Source organism: Ranitomeya variabilis, chromosome 1, assembly GCF_051348905.1.
Source record: "Ranitomeya variabilis isolate aRanVar5 chromosome 1, aRanVar5.hap1, whole genome shotgun sequence".
NCBI classification, from domain to species: Eukaryota; Metazoa; Chordata; class Amphibia; order Anura; family Dendrobatidae; genus Ranitomeya; species Ranitomeya variabilis.
In genome coordinates this window covers 268,850,261-268,876,240 of record NC_135232.1, presented here as the reverse complement: position 1 = coordinate 268,876,240, position 25,980 = coordinate 268,850,261, and the positions used below count along the sequence as shown (strand labels likewise).

Genomic DNA, 25,980 nt, shown 5'->3' with positions numbered 1-25,980 from the left:
TTTGGTACCAGGGATTTGGTGGCAAGGTCCTTCTGGTGGCCTTCCCTGTCACGAGATGTGCGAGGCTTTGTGCAGTCTTGTGACGTTTGTGCTCGGGCCAAGCCTTGTTGTTCTCGGGCTAGTGGATTATTGTTGCCCTTGCCTATTCCTAAGAGGCCTTGGACGCACATCTCGATGGATTTTATTTCAGATCTGCCTGTTTCACAGAAGATGTCTGTCATCTGGGTGGTGTGTGACCGTTTTTCTAAGATGGTCCATTTGGTTCCTCTGCCCAAGTTGCCTTCTTCTTCCGAGTTGGTTCCTCTGTTTTTTCAAAATGTTGTTCGTTTGCATGGTATTCCTGAGAATATCGTTTCTGACAGAGGAACCCAATTCGTGTCTAGATTTTGGCGGGCATTCTGTGCTAGGATGGGCATAGATTTGTCTTTTTCGTCCGCTTTCCATCCTCAGACTAATGGCCAGACCGAGCGGATTAATCAGACCCTGGAGACATATCTGAGGTGTTTTGTGTCTGCTGACCAGGATGATTGGGTTGCTTTTTTGCCATTGGCGGAGTTCGCTCTCAATAATCGGGCCAGCTCTGCCACTTTGGTGTCCCCGTTTTTCTGTAATTCGGGGTTTCATCCTCGATTTTCCTCTGGTCAGGTGGAATCTTCGGATTGTCTTGGAGTGGATGCTGTGGTGGAGAGATTGCATCAGATCTGGGGGCAGGTGGTGGACAATTTGAGGTTGTCCCAGGAGAAGACTCAGCTTTTTGCCAACCGCCACCGTCGTGTTGGTCCTCGGCTTTGTGTTGGGGATTTGGTGTGGTTGTCTTCTCGTTTTGTCCCTATGAGGGTCTCTTCTCCTAAGTTTAAGCCTCGGTTCATCGGCCCGTATAAGATATTGGAGATTCTTAACCCTGTTTCCTTCCGTTTGGACCTCCCTGCATCCTTTTCTATTCATAACGTTTTTCATCGGTCATTATTGCGCAGGTATGAGGTACCGGTTGTGCCTTCCGTTGAGCCTCCTGCTCCGGTGTTGGTTGAGGGTGAGTTGGAGTACGTTGTGGAGAAAATCTTAGACTCTCGTGTTTCCAGACGGAGACTCCAGTATCTGGTCAAGTGGAAGGGATACGGCCAGGAGGATAATTCTTGGGTGAATGCATCTGATGTTCATGCCTCTGATCTGGTTCGTGCCTTTCATAGGGCCCATCCTGATCGCCCTGGTGGTTCTGGTGAGGGTTCGGTGCCCCCTCCTTGAGGGGGGGGTACTGTTGTGAATTTGGATTCTGGGCTCCCCCGGTGGCTACTGGTGGAACTGAACTGGTGTCCTCATCTTCTCTGTTCACCTGTTCCCATCAAGATGTGGGAGTCGCTATATAACCTTGCTGCTCTGTTAGTTGCTTGCCGGTCAACAATGTTATCAGAAGCCCTCTGTGCTTGTTCCTGCTCCTAGACAACTACTAGATAAGTTGGACTCTTGTCCATGTTTGTTTTTGCATTTTTGTTCCAGTTCACAGCTGTAGTTTCGTTACTGTGTCTGGAAAGCTCTTGTGAACAGGAATTGCCACTCTGGTATTATGAGTTAATGCCAGAGTTTAAAGTAATTTCTGGATGGTGTTTTGATAGGGTTTTCAGCTGACCATGAAAGTGTCCTTTCTGTCTTCTGCTATGTAGTAAGTGGACCTCAAATTTGCTAAACCTATTTTCATACTACGTTTGTTGTTTCATCTTAACTCACCGCCAATACATGTGGGGGGCCTCTGTCTCCTTTCGGGGTATTTCTCTAGAGGTGAGCTAGGACTAATATTTTCCTCTGCTAGCTTTATTTAGTCCTCCGGCTGGTGCTGGGCATCTAGAATCAACGTAGGCATGCTACCCGGCCACTGCTAGTTGTGCGGTAGGTTTAGTTCATGGTCAGCTCAGTTCCCATCTTCCAAGAGCTAGTTCCTGTATATGCTGATGCTATGTTCTCTTGCCATTGAGATCATGACACCTTGTGCTTTTTTCTCGCGTAAATTTTCGCCCGCCGAGCGGAATTATGATGTTGGGAATCGGGAGCTTTTGGCCATGAAGTGGGCTTTTGAGGAGTGGCGTCATTGGCTTGAGGGGGCTAGACATCAGGTGGTGGTATTGACTGACCACAAAAATTTAATTTATCTTGAGTCCGCCAGACGCCTGAATCCTAGACAGGCGCGCTGGTCGTTGTTTTTCTCTCGGTTTAATTTTGTGGTGTCCTACCTGCCGGGTTCTAAGAATGTTAAGGCGGATGCCCTTTCTAGGAGTTTTGAGCCTGACTCCCCTGGTAATTCTGAACCTACAGGTATCCTTAAGGATGGAGTGATATTGTCTGCCGTTTCTCCAGACCTGCGGCGGGCCTTGCAGGAGTTTCAGGCGGATAGACCTGATCGTTGCCCACCTGGTAGACTGTTTGTTCCTGATGATTGGACCAGTAAAGTCATTTCTGAGGTTCATTCTTCTGCGTTGGCAGGTCATCCTGGAATCTTTGGTACCAGGGATTTGGTGGCAAGGTCCTTCTGGTGGCCTTCCCTGTCTCGAGATGTGCGAGGCTTCGTGCAGTCTTGTGACGTTTGTGCTCGGGCCAAGCCTTGTTGTTCTCGGGCTAGTGGATTGTTGTTGCCCTTGCCTATTCCGAAGAGGCCCTGGACGCACATCTCGATGGATTTTATTTCGGATCTTCCTGTTTCTCAGAAGATGTCTGTCATTTGGGTGGTGTGTGATCGTTTCTCTAAGATGGTCCATTTGGTTCCCCTGCCTAAGTTGCCTTCTTCTTCCGAGTTGGTTCTTCTGTTTTTTCAAAATGTGGTCCGTTTGCATGGTATTCCGGAGAATATCGTTTCTGACAGAGGTACCCAATTCGTGTCTAGATTTTGGCGAGCATTCTGTGCTAGGATGGGCATAGATTTGTCTTTCTCGTCTGCTTTCCATCCTCAGACTAATGGCCAGACCGAGCGGACGAATCAGACCTTGGAGACATATTTGAGGTGTTTTGTGTCTGCAGATCAGGATGATTGGGTTGCTTTTTTGCCTTTAGCGGAGTTTGCCCTCAATAATCGGGCCAGCTCTGCCACCTTGGTGTCTCCCTTTTTCTGTAATTCGGGGTTTCATCCTCGATTTTCTTCTGGTCAGGTGGAATCTTCGGATTGTCCTGGAGTGGATGCTGTGGTGGAGAGGTTGCATCAGATTTGGGGGCAGGTAGTGGACAATTTGAAGTTGTCCCAGGAGAAGACTCAGCTTTTTGCCAACCGCCGGCGTCGGGTTGGTCCTCGGCTTTGTGTTGGGGACTTGGTGTGGTTGTCTTCTCGTTTTGTCCCTATGAGGGTTTCTTCTCCCAAGTTTAAGCCTCGGTTCATCGGCCCGTACAGGATATTGGAGATTCTTAACCCTGTGTCCTTCCGTTTGGACCTCCCTGCATCTTTTTCTATTCATAATGTTTTTCATCGGTCATTATTGCGCAGGTATGAGGTACCGGTTGTGCCTTCCGTTGAGCCTCCTGCTCCGGTGTTGGTTGAGGGCGAGTTGGAGTACGTTGTGGAAAAAATCTTGGACTCCCGTGTTTCCAGACGGAAACTCCAGTATCTGGTCAAATGGAAGGGATACGGTCAGGAGGATAATTCTTGGGTGACTGCCTCTGATGTTCATGCCTCCGATCTGGTCCGTGCCTTTCATAGGGCTCATCCTGATCGCCCTGGTGGTTCTGGTGAGGGTTCGGTGCCCCCTCCTTGAGGGGGGGGTACTGTTGTGAAATTGGATTTTGGGCTCCCCCGGTAGCCACTGGTGGAATTGAACTGGTGTGCATCATCCCCTCTGTTCACCTGTTCCCATCAGGATGTGGGAGTCGCTATTTAGCCTTGCTCCTCTGTCACTTCCATGCCGGTCAACATTGTAATCAGAAGCCTTTCTGTGCATGTTCCTGCTGCTAGACAACTTCCAGCTAAGTTGGACTTTAGTCCTCGTTTGTTTTTGCATTTTGTTCCAGTTCACAGCTGTAGTTTCGTTTCTGTGTCTGGAAAGCTCTTGTGATCTGAAATTGCCACTCTGATGTTATGAGTTAATACTAGAGTCTTAAAGTAATTTCAGGATGGTATTTTGATAGGGTTTTCAGCTGACCATGAAAGTGCCCTTTCTGTCTTCCTGCTATCTAGTAAGCGGACCTCAATTTTGCTAAACCTATTTTCATACTACGTTTGTCATTTCATCTAAAATCACCGCCAATATATGTGGGGGCCTCTGTCTGCCTTTCGGGGAAATTTCTCTAGAGGTGAGCCAGGACTGTATTTTCCTCTGCCAGGATTAGTTAGTCCTCCGGCCTGCGCTGGGCGTCTAGGGATAAAACGCAGGCAACGCTACCCGGCTACTGTTAGTTGTGCGGCAGGTTTAGTTCATGGTCAGTTTAGTTTCCATCCTTCCAAGAGCTAGTTCTTATGTTTGCTGGGCTATGTTCTCTTGCCATTGAGAACCATAACACACAGCCCCGCACACACACAGCCCCGCAAACACACACACACAGCCCCATAGACACCCAGAGACCCACGCACACACATACAGACACACCCAGCCCCGGAGACAGCTCCTCACATCTTCTCTGCACACACATTGTCTCCGCCCACACACACAGTATCCGCCCACACATTCTTCCCCCTTCCGATCTGCAGTGTTTCTCGCAGGCACATTCGCAGCAAAACCGCAGATCTTTTTTAAACCTGCGTTTTTGCTGCAGATTGGCCTGACACAGTGGAAGTCAATGGGGGGCAGAAATGCTGCAGATCCGCAAAAAGAATTTTTTCATACTGCGGAGAAAAAAGCTGCAATACATTTTTTTTCCGCAGCATGTGCACACCAAATGTCAATTTCACATAGACTAACATTGCTTGTGCACTACACTGCAGATGACCTGGTGGGCCTGGTAGAAAGGTACCAGGTAGTCTAGAGGTCCCAAAGGAAGCCAGGTGATGGTACATCTCAATACTGTGGTACCGAGGGGGAGCCCGAGTCCCAAAAGAGGAGTAACAGCCACAACTGGGGGGGAGTCCGAGGTCCCCAGGGGCCGTTGAGGCGCTACCAAAGGCTGCTGCTAAAGACCTGATCTGCTGGTGGTGTCATGGTCCTGGACACATAGTGGCCCGTTCTCCTATGTCTCTTGGACTCTTGGACTCCTCGAGTTTGATGAGCATGATAAGGGCCACGCTTCACCATCAGTTGATCACAGGGAAACATGTCGGTGTCCGCTGTATCCACGGGGATGCCAAAGACTACCCTGTTGCCAGAGTGTTGATTAAAACGAGCTGTGGTGTGGAGTTCCACGAAGTCAGGGTAGTCAGAGACTACACTCTCTGATAATTGGGCGGGACTTCAGCCTGTTCTGAGACTTGTGGGGAAAAGCAAGGGTGCTGTCATGATCTCCATGGCCAGAGAACTAGCATAAGCCTCTATAGGAACAAGCTCTTGGAAGATGTAACTATACTGACCATGAACTAAACCTACCGCATCATCTAGAAGTAGCCAGGTAGCATGTCCTACTTTTTATCCCTATATGCCCAGCGCCGGCCGGAGAACTAAATAATGCTAGCAGAGGGAAATATAAGACCTGACTCACCTCTAGAGAAATGCCCAAAAAAAAAGGAGACAGAAGCCCCCCACATATATTGGCGGTGATATGAGATGAAACAACAAACGCAGCAGGAAAATAGTTTTAGCAAATTTGAGGTCCGCTTTCTAGATAGCAGAAGACAGAAAGCATACTTTCATGGTCAGTAGAAAACCCTAACAAAACACATCCAGAAATTACTTTAGGACTCTGGCATTAACTCATAATACCAGAGTGGCAATTCCTGATCAACAAGAGCTTTCCAGACACAGTAACGAAACTGCAGCTGTGAACTGGAACCAAAATACAAAAACAAAACATGGACGAATGTCCAACTTATCTAGTAGATGTCTGGGAGCAGGAACAAGCACAGAGAGGCTTCTGATAACATTGTTGACCGGCAAGCATCTAACAGAGAAGCCAGGTTATATAGCGACACCCAGATCTAATCAGAACAGGTGAACAGGGAAGATGATGTCACAAGTTCAATTCCACCAGTAGCCACCGGGGGAGCCCAGAATCCAAATTCACAACAGTACCCCCCCCTCAAGGAGGGGGCACCGAACCCTCACCAGAACCACCAGGGCGATCAGGATGGGCCCTATGAAAGGCACGAACCAGATCAGAGGCATGAACATCAGATGCAGTGACCCAAGAATTATCCTCCTGGCCATATCCCTTCCACTTGACCAGATACTGGAGTCTCCGTCTGGAAACACGGGAGTCTAGGATTTTTTCCACAACGTACTCCAACTCACCCTCAACCAACACCGGAGCAGGAGGCTCAACGGAAGGCACAACCGGTGCCTCATACCTGCGCAATAACGACCGATGAAAAACGTTATGAATAGAAAAGGATGCAGGGAGGTCCAAACGGAAGGAAACAGGGTTAAGAATCTCCAATATTTTATACGGACCGATGAACCGAGGCTTAAACTTAGGAGATGAGACCCTCATAGGGACAAAACGAGAAGACAACCACACCAAATCTCCAACACAAAGCCGAGGACCAACACGACGGTGACGGTTGGCAAAAAGCTGAGTCTTCTCCTGGGACAACTTTAAATTGTCCATCACCTGCCCCCAGATATGATGCAATCTCTCCACCACCGCATCCACTCCAGGACAATCCGAGGATTCCATCTGACCGGAGGAAAATCGAGGATGGAACCCCGAATTACAGAAAAACGGGGAAACCAAGGTGGCAGAGCTGGCCCGATTATTGAGGGCGAACTCCGCCAATGGCAAAAAAGCAACCCAATCATCCTGGTCAGCAGACACAAAACACCTCAGATATGTCTCCAGGGTCTGATTAGTCCGCTCGGTCTGGCCATTAGTCTGAGGGTGAAAAGCAGACGAAAAAGACAAATCTATGCCCATCCTAGCACAAAATGCCCGCCAAAATCTAGACACAAATTGGGTTCCTCTGTCAGAAACGATATTCTCAGGAATACCATGCAAACGAACAACATTTTGAAAAAACAGGGGCACCAACTCGGAAGAAGAAGGCAATTTGGGCAGGGGAACCAAATGAACCATCTTAGAAAAACGGTCACACACCACCCAGATGACAGACATCTTCTGAGAAACAGGCAGATCTGAAATAAAATCCATCGAGATGTGTGTCCAAGGCCTCTTAGGAATAGGCAAGGGCAACAATAATCCACTAGCCCGAGAACAACAAGGCTTGGCCCGAGCACAAACGTCACAAGACTGCACAAAGCCTCGCACATCTCGTGACAGGGAAGGCCACCAGAAGGATCTTGCCACCAAATCCCTGGTACCAAAAATTCCAGGATGACCTGCCAACGCAGAAGAATGCACCTCAGAGATGACTTTACTGGTCCAATCATCAGGAACAAACAGCCTATCAGGCGGACAACGATCCGGTCTATCCGCCTGAAACTCCTGCAAGGCCCGCCGCAGGTCTGGAGAAACGGCTGACAAGATAACTCCCTCCTTAAGAATACCTGTGGGGTCAGAGTTGCCAGGTGAATCAGGCTCAAAACTCCTAGAAAGGGCATCCGCCTTAACATTCTTAGAACCTGGTAGGTACGATACCACAAAATTAAACCGAGAAAAAAATAATGACCAGCGCGCCTGTCTAGGATTCAGGCGCCTGGCGGTCTCAAGATAAATCAAATTTTTGTGGTCAGTCAATACCACCACCTGATGTCTGGCCCCCTCGAGCCAATGGCGCCACTCCTCAAACGCCCACTTCATGGCCAAAAGCTCCCGATTCCCAACATCATAATTCCGCTCAGCGGGCGAAAATTTACGGGAAAAGAAGGCACAAGGCCTCATCACGGCGCAGTCAGAACTTTTCTGCGACAACACTGCCCCAGCTCAACACAGACATAGCTCTCCAGTCAAGGACTGGGTTGTGAGACTGCAGCCATGGCAATCCCAGCACCAAATCCTCATGAAGATTATACAGCACTAGAAAACGAATAGTCTCCTGGTGATCCGGATTAATACACATAGTCACTTGTGTCCAGTATTGTGGTTTATTATTAGCCAATGGGGTGGAGTCAATCCCCTTCAGAGGAATAAGAGTTTCCAAAGGCTCTAAATCATACCCACAACGATTGGCAAAGGACCAATCCATAAGACTCAAAGCGGCGCCAGAGTCGATATAGGCGTCAGTAGTAATAGATGACAAAGAGCAAATCAGGGTCACAGACAAAATAAATTTAGACTGTAAAGTGCCAATGGAAACAGATTTATCAAGCTTTTTAGTACGTTTAGAGCATGCTGATATAACATGAGTAGAATCCCCACAATAGAAACACAACCCATTTTTCCGTCTAAAATTCTGCCGCTCGCTTCTGGACAGAATTCTATCACACTGCATGCTTTCTGGCGTCTTCTCAGTGGACACCGCCAGATGGTGCACTGGTTTGCGCTCCCGCAGACGCCTATCGATCTGAATGGCCATTGTCATGGACTCATTCAGACCCGCAGGCACAGGGAACCCCACCATAACATCCTTAATGGCATCAGAGAGACCCTCTCTGAAAGTAGCCGCCAAGGCACACTCATTCCACTGAGTAAGCACAGACCATTTACGGAATCTTTGGCAGTAAATTTCAGCTTCATCTTGCCCCTGCGATAGGGACATCAAAGTTTTTTCTGCCTGAAGTTCCAAATGAGGTTCCTCATACAGCAACCCCAAGGCCAGAAAAAACGCATCCACATTGCGCAACGCAGGATCCCCTGGTGCCAATGCAAAAGCCCAGTCTTGAGGGTCGCCGCGGAGCAAGGAAATCACAATCCCAACCTGCTGTGCAGGGTCTCCAGCAGAACGAGATTTCAGGGACAAAAATAGCTTACAATTATTTCTAAAATTCTGAAAGCTAGATCTATTCCCTGAGAAGAATTCCGGCAAAGGAATTCTCGGCTCAGATACCGGAGCATGAATAATAAAATCTTGCAAATTTTGTACTTTCGTGGTGAGATTATTCAAACCTGCAGTAACACTCTGAAGATCCATTATTAACAGGTGAACACAAAGCCATTCAAAGATTATAAGGAGAGAGAAAAAAAAGAAAGACTGCAGCATAGACAGACTGGCAAGTGATCCAATTAAGAGCACAGAAAAAAAAAAAAAAAAAAAAAAAAAACTCTCAGCAGACTTCTTATTTCTCTCCTTTCTCAGCCAAGGATTTTAACCCTTTAGTGGGCCGGTCAAACTGTCATGATCTCCATGGCCAGAGAACTAGCATAAGCCTCTATAGGAACAAGCTCTTGGAAGATGTAACTATACTGACCATGAACTAAACCTACCGCATCATCTAGAAGTAGCCAGGTAGCATGTCCTACTTTTTATCCCTATATGCCCAGCGCCGGCCGGAGAACTAAATAATGCTAGCAGAGGGAAATATAAGACCTGACTCACCTCTAGAGAAATGCCCAAAAAAAAAGGAGACAGAAGCCCCCCACATATATTGGCGGTGATATGAGATGAAACAACAAACGCAGCAGGAAAATAGTTTTAGCAAATTTGAGGTCCGCTTTCTAGATAGCAGAAGACAGAAAGCATACTTTCATGGTCAGTAGAAAACCCTAACAAAACACATCCAGAAATTACTTTAGGACTCTGGCATTAACTCATAATACCAGAGTGGCAATTCCTGATCAACAAGAGCTTTCCAGACACAGTAACGAAACTGCAGCTGTGAACTGGAACCAAAATACAAAAACAAAACATGGACGAATGTCCAACTTATCTAGTAGATGTCTGGGAGCAGGAACAAGCACAGAGAGGCTTCTGATAACATTGTTGACCGGCAAGCATCTAACAGAGAAGCCAGGTTATATAGCGACACCCAGATCTAATCAGAACAGGTGAACAGGGAAGATGATGTCACAAGTTCAATTCCACCAGTAGCCACCGGGGGAGCCCAGAATCCAAATTCACAACAGGGTGCCCAGTGTCTCATGTAGGAGCCAGTGCAACCCTGATGAATTCTCATTGCGGTCGGAGATGGAGGAGTTCCCCTTGTGTGTCTTAGCTGGTGATGACAATGAACCGGTGACTAGTGAGGCCGAGTTCCTGAGCTGGGGGTGTCTGGTGAAAATTTTAGGACTGCTCAAATGCGTAATCTTACCCTAAAAGGGGCTTTTGAAAATGTGTCTGTGATTGATGGGGTTGCTCAAGAGCCGGGGGCTGACACCAGTTACCCACACTTTGCATTCAATAGTGAATTGTTGTATCGAGTAACTACACTGAGGGGAGGTGAAATAGTGGGGCAGCTGATGGTTCTAGGGCCATATCGGTGGAGGGTTCTAGACATGGCACATTCACATGTTCTGGGGGGATATCTGGGGGTGGAGAAAAAACAGGAGAGAATATTGCAGAGGTTCTATTGGCCGGGAAGTTACAGGGAGATCCTGAATTATTGTAGGTTCTGCCCACCTGCCAGATAACCGCTCCCTCTTCTCACTTCCAAAGTCCTCTAGTCCCGTTACCAGTAATAGAGATCCCGTTCGAGTGAATTGCCATGGACCTAGTAGGTCATTTAGTTAAGTTTGCACGGGAGCACCAATATTTTCTGGTGGTCATGGACTATGCGACGACCCGGTACCCTGAAGCAGTGTCCCTAAGAAACTCTTCGGCTAAGAGTATTGCCTGGGAACTTGTCCATGTTTTTGCTAGGACAGGCCTGCCAAAGGAGATTTGACAGCCAGGGAACCTCCTTCATGAGCAAGGTAATGAAAGAACTGTGTAGGGTCCTCCAGATTGCCCAGCTGCGAACCTCAGTGTACCATCCACAGACCGACGGCATAGTCGAACGCTTCAATAAAACTTTGAAAGCCATGCTCAAAAAGGTGATTGAAAAGGACGGTCGAGACTGCGACTACCTTCTTCTATTTTTGCTCTTTTCCATCAGGGAAGTTCCCCAGGCATGGCTTCTCACCATTCGAGCTCCTGTATGGTCAACATCCACAAGGGCTCCTGGACATCGCCAAGGAAACGTGGGAAGCTGAAGTCATGCCACACATGAGCATCATAGAGCATGTAGCCCAGGTGCAGGAGAGAATGGTAAAAGTGATGCTTTCCGTGAAGGAGCATCTTCTCCAGGCACTGGCAAGGGTGTATAATCGATCAGCGAGGCTGAGGCAGTTCCAGACCGGGGACCACATGCTAGTGCTTATCCCCACAGTGGAGAGCAAGTTCCTAGCCAAATGGCAAGGCCCATACGAGGTGGTGGAAAAACCTGGGCAAAGTTATTTACAAAGTACACTAGCCGGGGAGACGGAAGCTGCACAAGGTCTATCATGTAAACTTTCTCAAACCCTGGCGAGACCAAGAATTGCTGGACACCCCTTGCCTGGGAGCCAGTCCCAAAGTCACCGTGGATAAAGTCACCATTGCAGAGACTCTGACGCCGGCCCAGTGTTCAATGTGATTATGTCCCAATAGTGCTAGCCAGCCTTGGATCTATCATTACAATATGTTGCTAGTCTATGTCTTGAGGCTTCATTCCATTATGATAATGCCATAAAGGTGATGGCATGGATTCTACTGTGAGGATGTCATACCAGTTAGTCAGACAGCCATATAACTCAGACAAGGATAGCAACACAATGCTCGGACTGGCCAGCGGCTTTTCAGAACCAGTGCATGACAGCTGCATAAAAATATACGCCGTCATGCTCCTATCGAGATCCAGCCAAACCGAGCATTGTGTTGCGATCCTTGTCCGAGTTATATGGCCGTCTGACTCTTCACTTATAGTTTGCCTTATGTTGTGATGTGACATGCTGTTGCTGGATAGGGTAGTAGTTTAATGATGTGACATTGTTGTCTGCCTGGCTACCACAGTGGTGTCATCATGTAATGGTGCTGGCCTGAGCTGTGCTTTAATGCTGTCACAATAATTATTGTTGGCCTGGGTTCCACAAGGATGGTATCACAATGGCTTAGTCTGTTTTTCTAGAATTGGTTTTAGTGTGTTGTTTCTCTGGGTTTAACCGCTTCCTGACATGGGACTTACAGATAATTCCTATGTATGCATTCTTGCAAATCGACGTACTGGTACATCATGGCGATTAGGCAGTCACAAGCCCTTACTTGATTTTTCTGACAGAAAAATTAAAATGTTATAACTCTCAAAATATGGTGCAAAAGTTTTTTTTGTTGGTAACAAAAAGTGTTTGTTAGTGTGTAAAAGTTGCAAAACCTAAAAAACTGATATAAATCTGGTATTGCTGTAATGGTAGTGATGTGAAAAATAAAATCGTCTTATCACGTATACCACAGGAGGAATGTAAAAAAATGAATGCAATTCTTGAACTGCTGATTTGTTCGTTCTGCCTCCCAAAGATCGCAGGGTCAGTTCACATTTATCCTGCGCTCTACACTAAGCACTTCATGGATTAGAGTTGAAAGTTACCACTAGGGTCATCGTGTACAACCCTCTGCTCAATGCAGCTCATGGTTGACTAAACCATCTCAGACTGATGTCTGTCCATCCTCTTCTGATTGAAGACTTCCAATGAAGAAGAACTCACTACCTCTCATGGCAGCCTGTTCCACTCATTGATCACCCTTACTGTCAAAAAGTTTTTTCTAAAATTTAATCTATATCTTCTCCCTTTCAGTTTCATTCCATTGCTTCTCGTGTTTCTATGTGCAAATGAGAATAAGGATGATCCCTCTACACTGTGACATCCCTTCAGATATTTGTAGACAGCTATTGTCACCTCTTAGCTTTCATTTTTTCAAGCTATCCATTCCCAGATCCTTTAATTGTTCCTCGCAGAACATACTCTGCAGTCCGCTCACCATCCAGGTAGCCTGATCAAGGAGGTGAAAAGGGCATAATTACTTCACCTGATATAGATGCTATGCCTTTCTTAATACATCCTAGAACAGTGTTTGCCTTTTTTGCTGCTGCATCACACTGTTGACTGTGGTAGATCGTCTCACTCAGCTGTACACGGAGGTAGACATGGGAACACTGTCTCTCTAAGAAAGCCCTTGCAGCATGAACCAAACAGAAGCAAAAAGTAAACACAGCCCTCTGGGCAACAACAGCAAAGCAAAAAGTGGTAGCACTAAGCACAGTCCTTATTGTAGCGGGGATCAGTCTACTTTGTGTTAGTAAGACCTACGGTTCAGGTTTTTAGTGTTAGAATCTGTTTAGTTTGTGACTATCCACCATTTTCTTGTGGAGTTCTGGCTGCTGGTCTAATCCTCTGGTGCTTGGTTGTCTTGGGTCAGGTGTTTGTTTCACTCTATATTAACCAGCACCTGCCTCCCAGTCCTTGCTGGACAACAGTGTTTATCTTCTTGAGCTCTAGCTTGGTGCTTTGCTTTGTCTTCTGTGTGTGTTATTTGTGCAGTGCTGGTACCTCTGGTTCTGCTAGCCTTAGTTTCTGTTTTCTATTGGTTTCTCCAGTCTTCTCTTTGTTTTCTATTAGGAGGTGACCCGTTTTTGTACCCAGTCGTTAGTTCTTTTAGGGAACCTCTTCCCCTTATCTATAGGTCTTCGCTTGAGATTAACCTAGGATCGTCGGTGGGTCTTTTCGAAAAGAATGAATCGCCCACTCCATCATAGGGTTTTAGCCTAGTCATAGTGCAGGGTCAGTTTTCCCCCTTCTACCTTAGCCCTGTGTTGCAGATCCATAACAGTTTGTCCAGCCAGAAAGAAGTATAAAAAAAAAAAAAAAAAAAACACCCCTCCCTGATTTCTGCAACATGCTCAGCGTTTGCAAGGGTTAACGTTGGAAGTTGGCAGCTTACAACAGCACGTGAGTAATTGCCCTGGAATCCGCTCTGAAGAACCTAAGGTGAGTTGCCTACTGTTTTTCTGTTTTACTTTATTTTCGGCTTAGACCAAGGTTTCAGGGTCTGAATTACAGCGTGTGGGGATTATTATGTCGTTATTGCGAGGTGAGCTGCAAGTTTGGGCATTTTCATTGCGTCCGGATGACTCTTGTTTGATGTCAGTAGAAGTGTTTTTTTCTGCAATTGGGGTATTATATGATGATCCTGATCAGGTCACTACAGCCAAGGCAGAACTCAGGTGGCTGAGACAGGGTTCTGGCAATGCTGAGAGATATTGTACCCAGTTCAGACGATGGTCGGCTGAGGTCAGCTGGAATGATCCAGCACTGAAGAGTCAGTTTTTAGCAGGTTTGAATGACAGGGTTAAAGATTTGCTCATTGCATATCCTGCACCTGCTACACTTGAGGCTGCTATGCAATTAGCTATCCGGGTGGATAGAAGATTGAGAGGTAGACAGAATGAGGAGAAGGTTTCAATTTTGCTGGAGAGCCTTGTTGACTGTGGGAAGCCGATGCAACTTGGGGTGATGTCCTCTCGTTCCCAGCAGATTCTCTGAGGGGCTATGCCATTATTGTGGTAAGGCTGACCATTTTATTAAGCAATGTGAAGGATGCATAAACAAGGAAAAGAGAAAAAAAGGTAAATCAGAATAACCCTCCCTTTCGTATTGCATTTTTTACGGTTGGCAGGAGTTTCTTTTCGGGTAGTTCTACCTGTCGTGGTCATTCGATTGATTTTCAAGTTATGGTGGACTGTGGTTCTGCACTTAATTTGATTGATCAACAATTTCTAGACAAGTATAAAATTGATTCTATACCTTTATCATGCCCTTTTCCTGTAGTGGCGATTGATAACACTCCTCTGGAGCATGGGTGCGTTTCTCGAAAGGTCACTGGGTTTCCACTCACTGTGAATATGGAACACCAGGAATCTTTAGATTTGTTTGTACTTGATAAATTGCCTTTTCCAGTTGTCCTGGGGTTACCCTGGTTAAAAATGCACAATCCTGTACTCGACTGGTCGTCAAGTACCATATGATCCTGGGGTCAGGAGTGTTATGGGAAATGTTGTGATGTACAGATTGCAGGTGTTGTGAAAAATGAGCAACCTGAAGCCATTCAGGAATTCTGGAAAGGATTTTCAGAAGTGGAGTCACAAGTTCTACCACCTTATAGAGATTACGACTGCGCTATTGAGTTTGTCTCAGCTGCTACTCTCCCTAAGGGTACCATCACACAGTGCCATTTTCATCGCTACGACGGCACGATCCGTGACGTCGCAGCGTCGTATGATTATCGCTCCAGCGTCGTAGACTGCGGTCACACTTTGCAATCACGGCGCTGGAGCGATGCCGAAGTCCCCGGGTAACCAGGGTAAACATCGGGTTACTAAGCGCAGGGCCGCGCTTAGTAACCCGATGTTTACCCTGGTTACCAGCGTAAACGTAAAAAAACCAAACAGTACATACTTACATTCCGGTGTCTGTCCCCCGGCGTCTCAGCTTCTCTGCACTGTGTAAGCACCATAGCCGGAAAGCAGAGCGGTGACGTCACCGCTGTGCCCGCTTTCCGGCCGGCAGGCGCTCACAGTGCAGAGAAGCTGAGACGCCGGAGGACAGACACCGGAATGTAAGTATGTACTGTTTGTTTTTTTTACGTTTACGCTGGTAACCAGGGTAAACATCGGGTTACTAAGCGCGGCCCTGCGCTTAGTTACCCGATGTTTACCCTGGTTACAAGCGAACACATCGCTGGATCGGTGTCACACACAACGATCCAGCGATGTCAGCGGGTGATCAAGCGACGAAAGAAAGTTCCAAACGATCTGCTACGACGTACGATTCTCAGCGTGATGTCTGATCGCAGTAGCGTGTCAGACACAGCGATATCGTAACGATATCGCTAGAACGTCACGAATCGTGCCGTCGTAGCGATGAAAATTTCACTGTGTGACGGTACCCTAACAGTCGTTTATTTAATCTGACGATTCCCGAGAGGGAGGCCTTAAAGGAATACCTGCAGACTAGTCTTGCTGCAGGTCATATAAGACCCTCTAAGTCCCCTGTGGCTGTGGGGTTCTTTTTTGTAAAAAAAAAAGATGGGGGTCTTAGGCCGTGTCTGGATTTCAGGGAGATTAATAAGATCACTGTGCGCAATCCTTACCCCTTGCCGCTAATTCCGGATTTGTTTAACCAAATAGTTGGAGCCAAGTGGTTCTCTAAAGGTACCTTCACACTGAACAACTTAACAACGATAATGATAGCGATCCGTGACGTTGCAGCATCCTGGATAGCGATATCGTTGTGTTTGACACGCAGTAGCGATCAGGATCCTGCTGTGATATCGTTGGTCGGAGCTAGAAGGCCAGCACCTTATTTCGTCGCTGGATCACCCGCTGACATCGCTGAATCGGTGTGTGTGACGCGGATTCAGCGATGTCTTCACTGGTAACCAGGGTAAACATCGGGTTACTAAGCGCAGGGCCGCGTTTAGTAACCCGATATTTACCCTGGTTACCATTGTAAATGTAAAAAAAACCAAACACTACATACTTACATTCCGGTGTCTGTCGTGTCCCCCAGCGTCCGCTTCCCTGCACTGTGTCAGCGCCGGCCGGCTGTAAAGCAGAGCACAGCGGTGATGTCACCGCTCTGCTTTAGGGCCGGCGCTTTCACAGTGCAGGGAAGCGGACGCCAGGGGACGCGACAGACACCGGAATGTAAGTATGTAGCGTTTGTTTTTTTTTTACATTTACACTGGTAACCAGGGTAAACATCGGGTTACTAAGCGCGGCCCTGCGCTTAGTAACCCGATGTTTACCCTGGTTACCCGGGGACTTCGGCATCGTTGGTCGCTGGAGAGCTGTCTGTGTGACAGCTCTCCAGCGACCACACAACGACGAAACAGCGACGCTGCAGCGATCGGCATCGTTGTCTATATCGCTGCAGCGTCGCTTAATGTGACGGTACCTTAAGATCGATCTCCACGGGGCATAGAATTTGCTGCAGGCTAAAGAAGGCGATGAATGGAAAACAGCCTTTAATACCCCGGAAGGTCATTTTGAGTGTCTATTTATGCCTTTCGGCCTTACAAACGCTCTGGCGTTCTTTCAACATTTCATTAATGACATCCTGCTAAACTGGAGAAATGCGAGTTTGCGGTACAGAAAATTAGTTTTTTGGGGTACTTTGTTTCCAATGATGGTTTTGAGGTGGACACGTGAAGGTTCAGGCGGTATTGGAGTGGCCTAGACATGAATGCTTGAAGTCGATTCAGAGATTTTTGGGGTTTATTAATTATTATAGAAAATTCATAAAGAATGTTTCTGTTATCGCCTTTAAAACCCCTTACTGATCTTACTAAGAAGGGTTCCAATACTGTCCAATGGTCCCCTGAGGCTATTAAGGCTTTTGAGCATCTCAAAGAGAGGTTTAGCTCTGCTCCTGTTTTGATCCAGACAGATGAGACTAAGCCCTTTCTGGTAGAGGTGGACACCTCATCAGTAGGAGTGGGGGCTGTTCTGTCCCAGGAGGGGGAGAATGGGGTGCATCCCTGTACTTTCTTTTCTAAAAAAATTTCAGAGGCGGAGCTCAACTACAATGTTGGGAACCGAGAATTGCTGGCTATTAAGCTTGCGCTTGAACATTGGCGACTTTTTGGATTTTTTGGAGGGCGCTAGACATCCTATACAAGTCTTTACTGATCATAAGAACCTGATCTAGCTGGATGCTGCTAAACGTTTGAATGCCCATCAAGCTAGGGCATTGTTTTTTGCCCGGTTCCATTTCTGTGTGACATATATCCATGGGACAAAAAATGTTAAAGCTGATGCTTTGTCTCGCAGTTTCTCCCCAGCGGTTAATAATGAAAAGGAAGAATCTATTCTGCAGAGAGGGGTGGTCGTGGCAGCATTAGGTTCTGAGTTGGAAAATAGCATTCTTAAAGCCAAGGATGCTGCACCAACTTACACTCCGTATAGGAAATTATTTGTGCCTAAAACCCTGAGGAGAGCTTTATTTACGGAATGTCATGAGTCTTGTTTGGCGGGTCATCCAGGGATTGCCGAAACAAGAAAGTTGATCAGTCAGAGTTTCTGGTGGCCAGGGTGGCTAAGAGAAATTGTGAAGTGGGTGCGTCAGTGTACCGTGTACGCTAGGTCTAAGGCTTCTCATACTCTGGCGGCAGGGTTGCTTTACCCGTTAGAGGTTTCTAGTTCTCCATGGATGCATCTTGCAATGGATTTTATCACCGACCTGCCGGTCTCTGAGGGTTTTTCTGTTATCTGGGTCGTTGTGGACCAGTTTAGTAAGATGTGTCATCTGGTCCTGTTCAATAAATTACCCTGCGCTAAGACAGTTGCCAGGACATTTGTGAAGAGATTGTCAGACTCCATGGTGTCTCCGATAGGGGACCACAGTTTGTGGCTCGCTTTTGGTGTGCCTTTTGTGACAGACTTAAGGTTCATTTGTCATTTTCGTCGAGCTATCATCTGCAGTTCAATGAACAGACCGAGAGGAAGAACCAGGACGTTGAGCAGTTTTGAGATGTTTTGTAGCGGACAATCAGGAGATGTGGTAGGAATATCTGCCATTAGCTGAGTTCAGAGGTGTATCTAGCCTTTCCTGCACCCGGCGCAAAGGATCAGTTTGGCAACCCCCCCCCAAAAAAAAAAAAAAACTCCCCCATTTGAACCTTAACTCTATTGAAACTGTATGACCAAGCCAAGGTACATTCCTGAATCCCCATGATGTTAAATTAGATACCAATGAAAGAAAAATTAATTGAGACATCAGTAGGTTAAGTGTTTTTGAATATCCATATTGAATCAGGAGCCCCATATAATCCTGCATAAAGGTTAATAATGGCCCCATAAGATGCTCCATAGACACATTTGCCCAATATAGTGCTGCAGAAACGTTGATTGTGGCCCCATAAGATGCTCCATAGAGACATTTGCCCCATATAGTGCTGCAGAAGCGTTGATTATGGCCCCATAAGATGCTCCATAAAGATATTTTCCCCATATAGTGATGTACAAACGTTAATTGTGGCCCCATAAGATGCTCCATATAGACACTTGCCCCATATAGTGGTGCACAAAAGTAAATTATGGCCCCATAAGATGCTCCATACAGACACTTGCCCCATATAGTGCTGCACAAACGTTATGGCCCCATAAGATGCTCTATATAGACCCTTGCCCCATATAGTGCTGCACAAACGTTATGGCCCCATAAGATGCTGTATACAGACACTTGCCCCATTATAGTGCTGCACAAACGTTATGGCCCCATAAGATGCTGCATACAGACACTTGCCCCATTATAGTGCTGCACAAACGTTATGGCCCCATAAGATGCTCTATACAGACACTTGCCCCATTATAGTGCTGCACAAACGTTATGGTGCCATAAGATGCTCCATACAGACACTTGCCCCGTTATAGTGCTGCACAAACGTTATGGCCCCATAAGATGCTCTATACAGACACTTGCCCCATATAGTGCTGCGCAAACGTTATGGCCCCATAAGATGCTCCATACAGACACTTGCCCCATTATAGTGCTGCACAAACACTATGGCCCCATAAGATGCTCTATACAGACACTTGCCCCATATAGTGCTGCGCAAACGTTATGGCCCCATAAGATGCTCTATACAGACACTTGCCCCATATAGTGCTGCACAAACGTTATGGCCCCATAAGATGCTCCATACAGACACTTGCCCCATTATAGTGCTGCACAAACACTATGGCCCCATAAGATGCTCTATACAGACACTTGCCCCATATAGTGCTGCGCAAACGTTATGGCCCCATAAGATGCTCTATACAGACACTTGCCCCATATAGTGCTGCACAAACGTTATTGCCCCATAAGATGCCCCATACAGACACTTGCCCCATTTGCTGTTGCTGCGATAAAAAAAAATAAAAATCACATACTCACCCCTCCGTCGCTCAGGACCCCGGCACTTTCAATATTCACCTGCTCCTCGTTCCAGCCGTCGCTCCATCTTCAGCACTGACATTCAGGCAGAGGGCACGCACTAACTACATCACCGCGCCTTCTGACCTCAGCGTCACTACTGAAGACGGAGCGGCGCTGGAACGAGGAGCAGGTGAATATCGCGCAGCGCAGTGCTTCCCTCCCCGTTATACTCACCTACTCCTGGCGTGGTGCAGTTCCTGCTTCCCCGGCGCCGGCAGCTTCTTCCTGTACTGAGCTGTCACCGTTACCGCTCATTACAGTAATGAATATGCGGCTCCACCCCTATGGGTACCATGTGACCGCTCAGTACAGGACGAGGAGCCGCATCATCAGGCGGCCCGCTGGCGCCCCCCTGTCTGCTGCGCCCGGGGCACATGCACCGGCTGCCCCACCCTGTATACGCCACTGGCTGAGTTTGCTCTCAATAATCATACGTCTTCTTTAGCTGGGTGTTCTCCTTTCTTTTGTTGTACTGGGAGGAATCCATCTTTCGGTCCTTTTTCTAGGATTGGGGCGGTGGTGCCTGAGGAGGAGAGTTTTTCTGGAAATTTGGAAAGGGTTTGGACCAGTGTGCGCCATAATCTTAAACAGGCTAATAGAAGGTCTAAGAAATTTTTTGACAAGAGTAGAAGGGAGGTGAGATTTGTTGGGGACATGATTTGGTTGTCCTCTAGGAATCTGCGTTTTAAAATCCCTTCTAAAAAGTTGGGGCCGAAGTTTGTAGGACCTTTCAAAGTGGTTCACATTATCAATTCGGCAGCGGTGAGATTAGACATTCCTTCGTCCTGGAAAATTCAGTTTTTCATGTATCTTTGCTGAAGAAGGTTGACACGCCAGATAAGGTGGCTATGCCGTCTGCTCCTCCAATTGATGAGGACTGCGAGTTTGAGATTTCACGCATTCTTGATTCTAGGTGGCATAGAGGAGGGTTACAGTATCTTGTGTCCTGGAAGGGTTTCGGTCCCGAGGACAATTCCTGGGTGATAGCTGTGGATGTCTCAGTCTCAAGGTTAATTTAGGCTTTTCACAGGAGATTTTCGAATAAAGCCTGGCCTAGAGGATCCGGGGGATCCTCGTTAAAGAGGAGGTACTGTTAGAATCTGTTTAGTTTGTTACTATCTGCCATTTTCTTGTGGAGTTCTGGCTGTTGGTCTTTTTACTCCGGTGCTGGGTTTGTCTTGGGTCAGGTATTTGTTTAACTCTTTATTAACCAGCACCTGCCTCCCAGTCCTTGCTGGACAACAGTGTTAATCTGCTTGAGCTCTAGCTTGGTGCTTTGCTTAGCGTTCTGTGTGTTATTTGTGCAGTACTGGTTCCTCTGGTTCTGCTAGCCTTAGTTTCTGTTTTCCATTGGTTTCTGCAGCCTTCTCTGTGTTTTCTACTAGGAGGTGACTCGTTTTTGTACCCAGTCCTTAGTTCTTTTAGGGTACCCTTTCCCCTTATCTATAGGTCTTCGCTTGAGATTAACCTAGGATCGTCGGTGGGTCTATTCGCAAGGAATGGGTCTCCTACTCCATCTTAGGGTTTCAGCCTAGTCATAGTGCAGGGTCAGTTTTCCCCCTTCTACCTAAGTTCTGTGTTGCAGATCCGTAACAGTTCCCCCTCCCATCTTGTATGCATGGTTCCCCAGTCCCAACTTGTATGCATGGCTCCCCCGTCCTCCCCCATCCTCCTTCATCTGCCCCCGTCATACTCACCCTCCTCACACAGTGCTGAATGTCCCTGCATCTCTGTCCCAGCGCAGCTTCTTCCTGTGTGAGCGGTCACGTGGTACCGCTCATTAACATCATGAATATGCGTCCATATTCATCACCATAATGAGCGGTACCACGTGACCACTGAGCACAGGACGAACTGCCGGCGCTGAGACCATCGGATTTGCAGGCCCTGCTGGAGGAGGGTGAGTATGGTGGGTATGGTGGGGGGGTGTTAGGTGGGTGTTTTTGACCCCAAATTTTAAAAAAAACTGTCCGCCCCCCCCCTGCATCCTGGCACCCTAGGCATGTGCCCTCAAATGCCCATTGGCAAATATGACCCGGCACACAGACCAGCCATCAGAGTACATGGGGCACACAAAATGAAGAGAAGTTTGGGAAACATATTTCACTACTGGAGGATAGAGGGAGGGGGGTGCACACAGACTGTGAGATTTCCAGGCTGCATGTAGTGAGGCTGAGGGCACAATTCAATATTGGACATTGTATAATTGGCCAAAGTGTTTTATCTCATATCAGCCTGATCCCTGAGCTGCTAGAAGTTGCCGGGGAGGGAGAGAATGATGTAGCAGTTAATAATTAGCTGCTCTCCCTCCAGTTTGATTTCAAGCTGTGATCCAGCAGTTGTGGGGTTAAAAGGACACAGCTCTGCCGGTTTTCATTTACACAGCACAGACCCAGCACAAATACCTTCTAGTTCTAATCACAAACATCCCCGCTTATAAGGTGACTGATTACCAGGTATGTGCAGAAGCTGCTGGGCACTGCAGTGACTTCTCAGTGATGCTACAACAGAAGCTGGAGCTACACTGCTGTGAGTGATCCCAGCAGCTCCTCCCTTCCTCCAGCAGAAGCTGCTCCACCAACAGTAATATAGCGGGGCGTGACTAACACCAAGCTATGAGATCACATGTGAGTTCCTGCACTTTCAGTGTTTCTGTCTTCGGGCTGGATAGAAACAACCAAAGGGCCAGAAGTGGCCCGCCTTTTGCCTACGTCTGTATTATACTATATTGAGGCCTATCTGGCACATTACACTATATGGAGGCTATCTAGGGGGCCATCATACAGTGTGGGGATTACAGTGAGGGGGGCCATAATACAGTGTGGGGATTACAGTGAAGGGGCCATCATACAGTGTAGGGATTACAGTGAAGAGGCCATCATACAATGTTGGGGCCTTCAAGCAGTTTGGGGGCTACTAAGGGGTCAGTATATTGTGTGGGGGTGCATTACAGTGAGGAGGCATCATGTTATGTATAAGAGAGCATCATGCTGTGTGTAGGGGAGCTGTACAGGGGCAGACTTGGGACATTATTCAATGTTAAGTGGGCACTTATTGTTATAGGGGAACTCAGGTTACTGTGACTATCAAAGGGGCACACAGGGCAATATTACTTTCTAGGGAGCAAAATGTGGGCACTGTTTTCTAGGGCACTTGCACCCAGCATTACTATATTATAGAGGGGTGCTTTAGAATTTAGAGGGCACAGAGAACCACACAGCAGGTGCAGTAATAGGGACACATATGGCAGCAGCACTGGGGTACTAGTAGGATGAGGAGTTTGTGCAGATTGGGAACAGATGGTGACGCGCTGAGAATATGAGAAGTGAAATGTGTCTTTATTGTATTCTTTGCAGACGAGTCCTGGGTGGAAGAAGCTCTGTCGGTCTGGGCCAGATGGAAAAGCACTGTACGGCAATGCTCAATGCTTTCCTTATGTCACGATGTGCAGGCCACACCAATACGTCATACCTTCAGTTCCAGGAGGTAGTAATCAAGGCCTATTTGGCACTCAGGAAGGAGAGGGCCCCAGTACTTCTGGAACTGAAGGTGCTCGTATCGTACCAGGTCAACATTTCCCGGGGGAGGTCCCTCAAAGTGCAAAAAAAATGTAGGTCGCAAAAGAGGTGCCGAGTGTGTTACAAAAGGGGAATATGCAAGGACACATATATCAATGCGACACCTGCCCCAATAAACCTGGTTTGTGCATGAAAGAATGCTTCAGACTGTACCACACCTCCATGCACTACTAAATTCATTTCTGACTTACACAACTGACAACCTGACGAACACTACACAACTCATGTATGCCACTACATTATAAAATTCACATATCAGTAAAAAGTAGATTTTTTCCATCAAGGGCGCACTTGTTGGGCATTGCCACTGTTTAGGCACATCTAGATAAGTTACTTGGGGGTGTAGTTTCCAAAATGGGGTCACTTGTGGGGGGTTTCTACTGTTTAGGCACATCAGGGGCTCTGCAAACACAACATGACGCTCGCAGACCATTCCATCAAAGTCTGTATTCCAAAACGTCACTACTAGTGATGAGCGTGTATACTCGTTGCTCGGGTGGTCTCCGAGTATTTGTGCCTGATCGGAGATTTAGTTTTCCTAGCAGCAGCTGCATGATTTGCAACTGCTAGACAGTTTGATTACATTGGGGATTCCCTAGCAACCAGGCAACCCCCACATGTGCTCAGGCTAGCTAACAGCTGTAAATCATGCAGCTGAGTCAACAAAAACTAAATCTCCAAGCAGTCACAAACATTTGGAGACCACCCGAGCGTGCTTGGGAAAACCCCAGCAATGAGTATACTCGCTCATCACTAGTCACTACTTCCCTTCCGAGCCCTGTCGTGTGCCAAACAGTGGTTCCCTCCCCCCCACATTCAACTATAACGGTGTCATAGTGGCCGGTACAGTTCAATGCAATGATGGAGAAGAGCGTCAGCTGACGCTCCCTCTCCCATCATTCCCCTCTGCCTCTGACACTGCGTCATATCATCGTGTATCTGCTTTGTTCCGGACAGACTCCTTCTCATCATATACATATTTTAGGCATCTGTCGAAAGAACAAGGGCCTCCATGTTCCGATACTAATTCACGTAATTCAAATTAATATCCCATCAATAGATGGCAAATCTGGGATAAATTCAAATATAAGGTTAAAAACAATACACAGAGGAAGACTCAGTAAAAACAGCCTTCATGCAGATAGGGCATCAATCAAATGGACAGCAAATGACAAATAACATGACTATTGGTACAGGTATAACCAGGGGTGGGATTCAAATTTTTAACAACAGGTCCTCTAAGTCGCGGCGGCCGGAATTTTGGCCACGCCCATTTTCAATAACCCCACCCATACTAATAAGCCACGCCCAGTGGCACGATTCATATTTTTGGAAGCAGTTTGTCTCCCTTAATGACAAGAATATCGCAGCAAAATCGTCCGTGTGCGCCTGCCCTTAGGTAAACCTGCATTCGCAGGGGGTTGGACCCGATGGCCCTTGAGGTCCCTTCCAACTCTACAATTTTATAATTCTAAGAATGCTAGCACCAAAGAACAGGGCGCTGATACTGTATATGGGAGAGGGGTGTTATACGGGTTGTGTACTACAGCTCTGCATTTCTCTATACATTATTCAAGGACCAAACAAACCTTGAGGAGTCTTCCATGATGTCAACGTGGCATCCACTGTGTTTCTAGCCAGCAGCTTCAGCTGGTAGCTAAAAATAAGAGAGAAAGTGTTAGGGGCACTGTGATGTCTATATGAACACGATCGTGTCATATACACATCAGCTTCTCCCTCCTATATAGTCCATGACTGGCTGCCACATCCAACAGGGCCCAGGGAAGGCTAGAGGGCTGCAGGGCAAAGGAGGAGGCTAGTGGGGACTGGGTGCTGCAGGGCCCAGGAGGGAGGCTACAGAGTCCAGCGGGAGGCTAGTGGGACTGGGGGCTGCAGGGCCCAGGGGGAGGCTAGTGGGGACTTGGGGCTGCAGGGCCCAGGGGGAGGCTAGAGGGCTGCAGGGCCCAGGGGGAGGCTGGTGGGGACTTGGGGCTGCAGGGCCCAGGGGGAGGCTACAGGGCTGCAGGGCCCAGGGGGAGGCTAGAGGGCTGCAGGGCCCAGGGGGAGGCTGGTGGGGACTTGGGGCTGCAGGGCCCAGGGGGAGGCTACAGGGCTGCAGGGCCCAGGGGGAGGCTAGTGGGGACTTGGGGCTGCAGGGCCCAGGGGGAGGCTAGAGGGCTGCAGGGCCCAGGGGGAGGCTGGTGGGGACTTGGGGCTGCAGGGCCCAGGGGGAGGCTACAGGGCTGCAGGGCCCAGGGGGAGGCTAGTGGGGACTTGGAGCTGCAGGGCCCAGGGGGGAGGCTACTGGGGGCTGCAGAGTCCAGCGGGAGGCTAGTGGGACTGGGGGCTGCAGGGCCCAGAGGGGAGGCTGGTGGGGACTGGGGGCTGCAAGGTCCAGGGGGAGACTCGTGGGACTGGGGGCTGCAGGGCCCAGAGTGGAGTCTAGTGGGGACTGGAGGTTGCATGGTCCAGGGGAGGCTAGTGGGGACTGGGGGGCTGCAGGGTCCAGGGGGGAGGCTAGTGG

The 25,980-nt window shown here is 47.9% G+C and overlaps 1 long non-coding RNA gene across 1 annotated transcript in view; it reads right to left on the bottom strand.

Annotated features, from left to right (window-relative positions):
* LOC143793923 (uncharacterized) overlaps window positions 1–25,320 on the bottom strand; it is a 53,128-nt gene extending 27,808 nt beyond the window's left edge. Inside the window, exon 1 of the long non-coding RNA XR_013220336.1 lies at window positions 25,046–25,320. This is a non-coding gene — a long non-coding RNA (uncharacterized LOC143793923). The remainder of the gene's footprint in view (window positions 1–25,045) is intronic.
* Window positions 25,321–25,980: the final 660 nt, after the last annotated feature.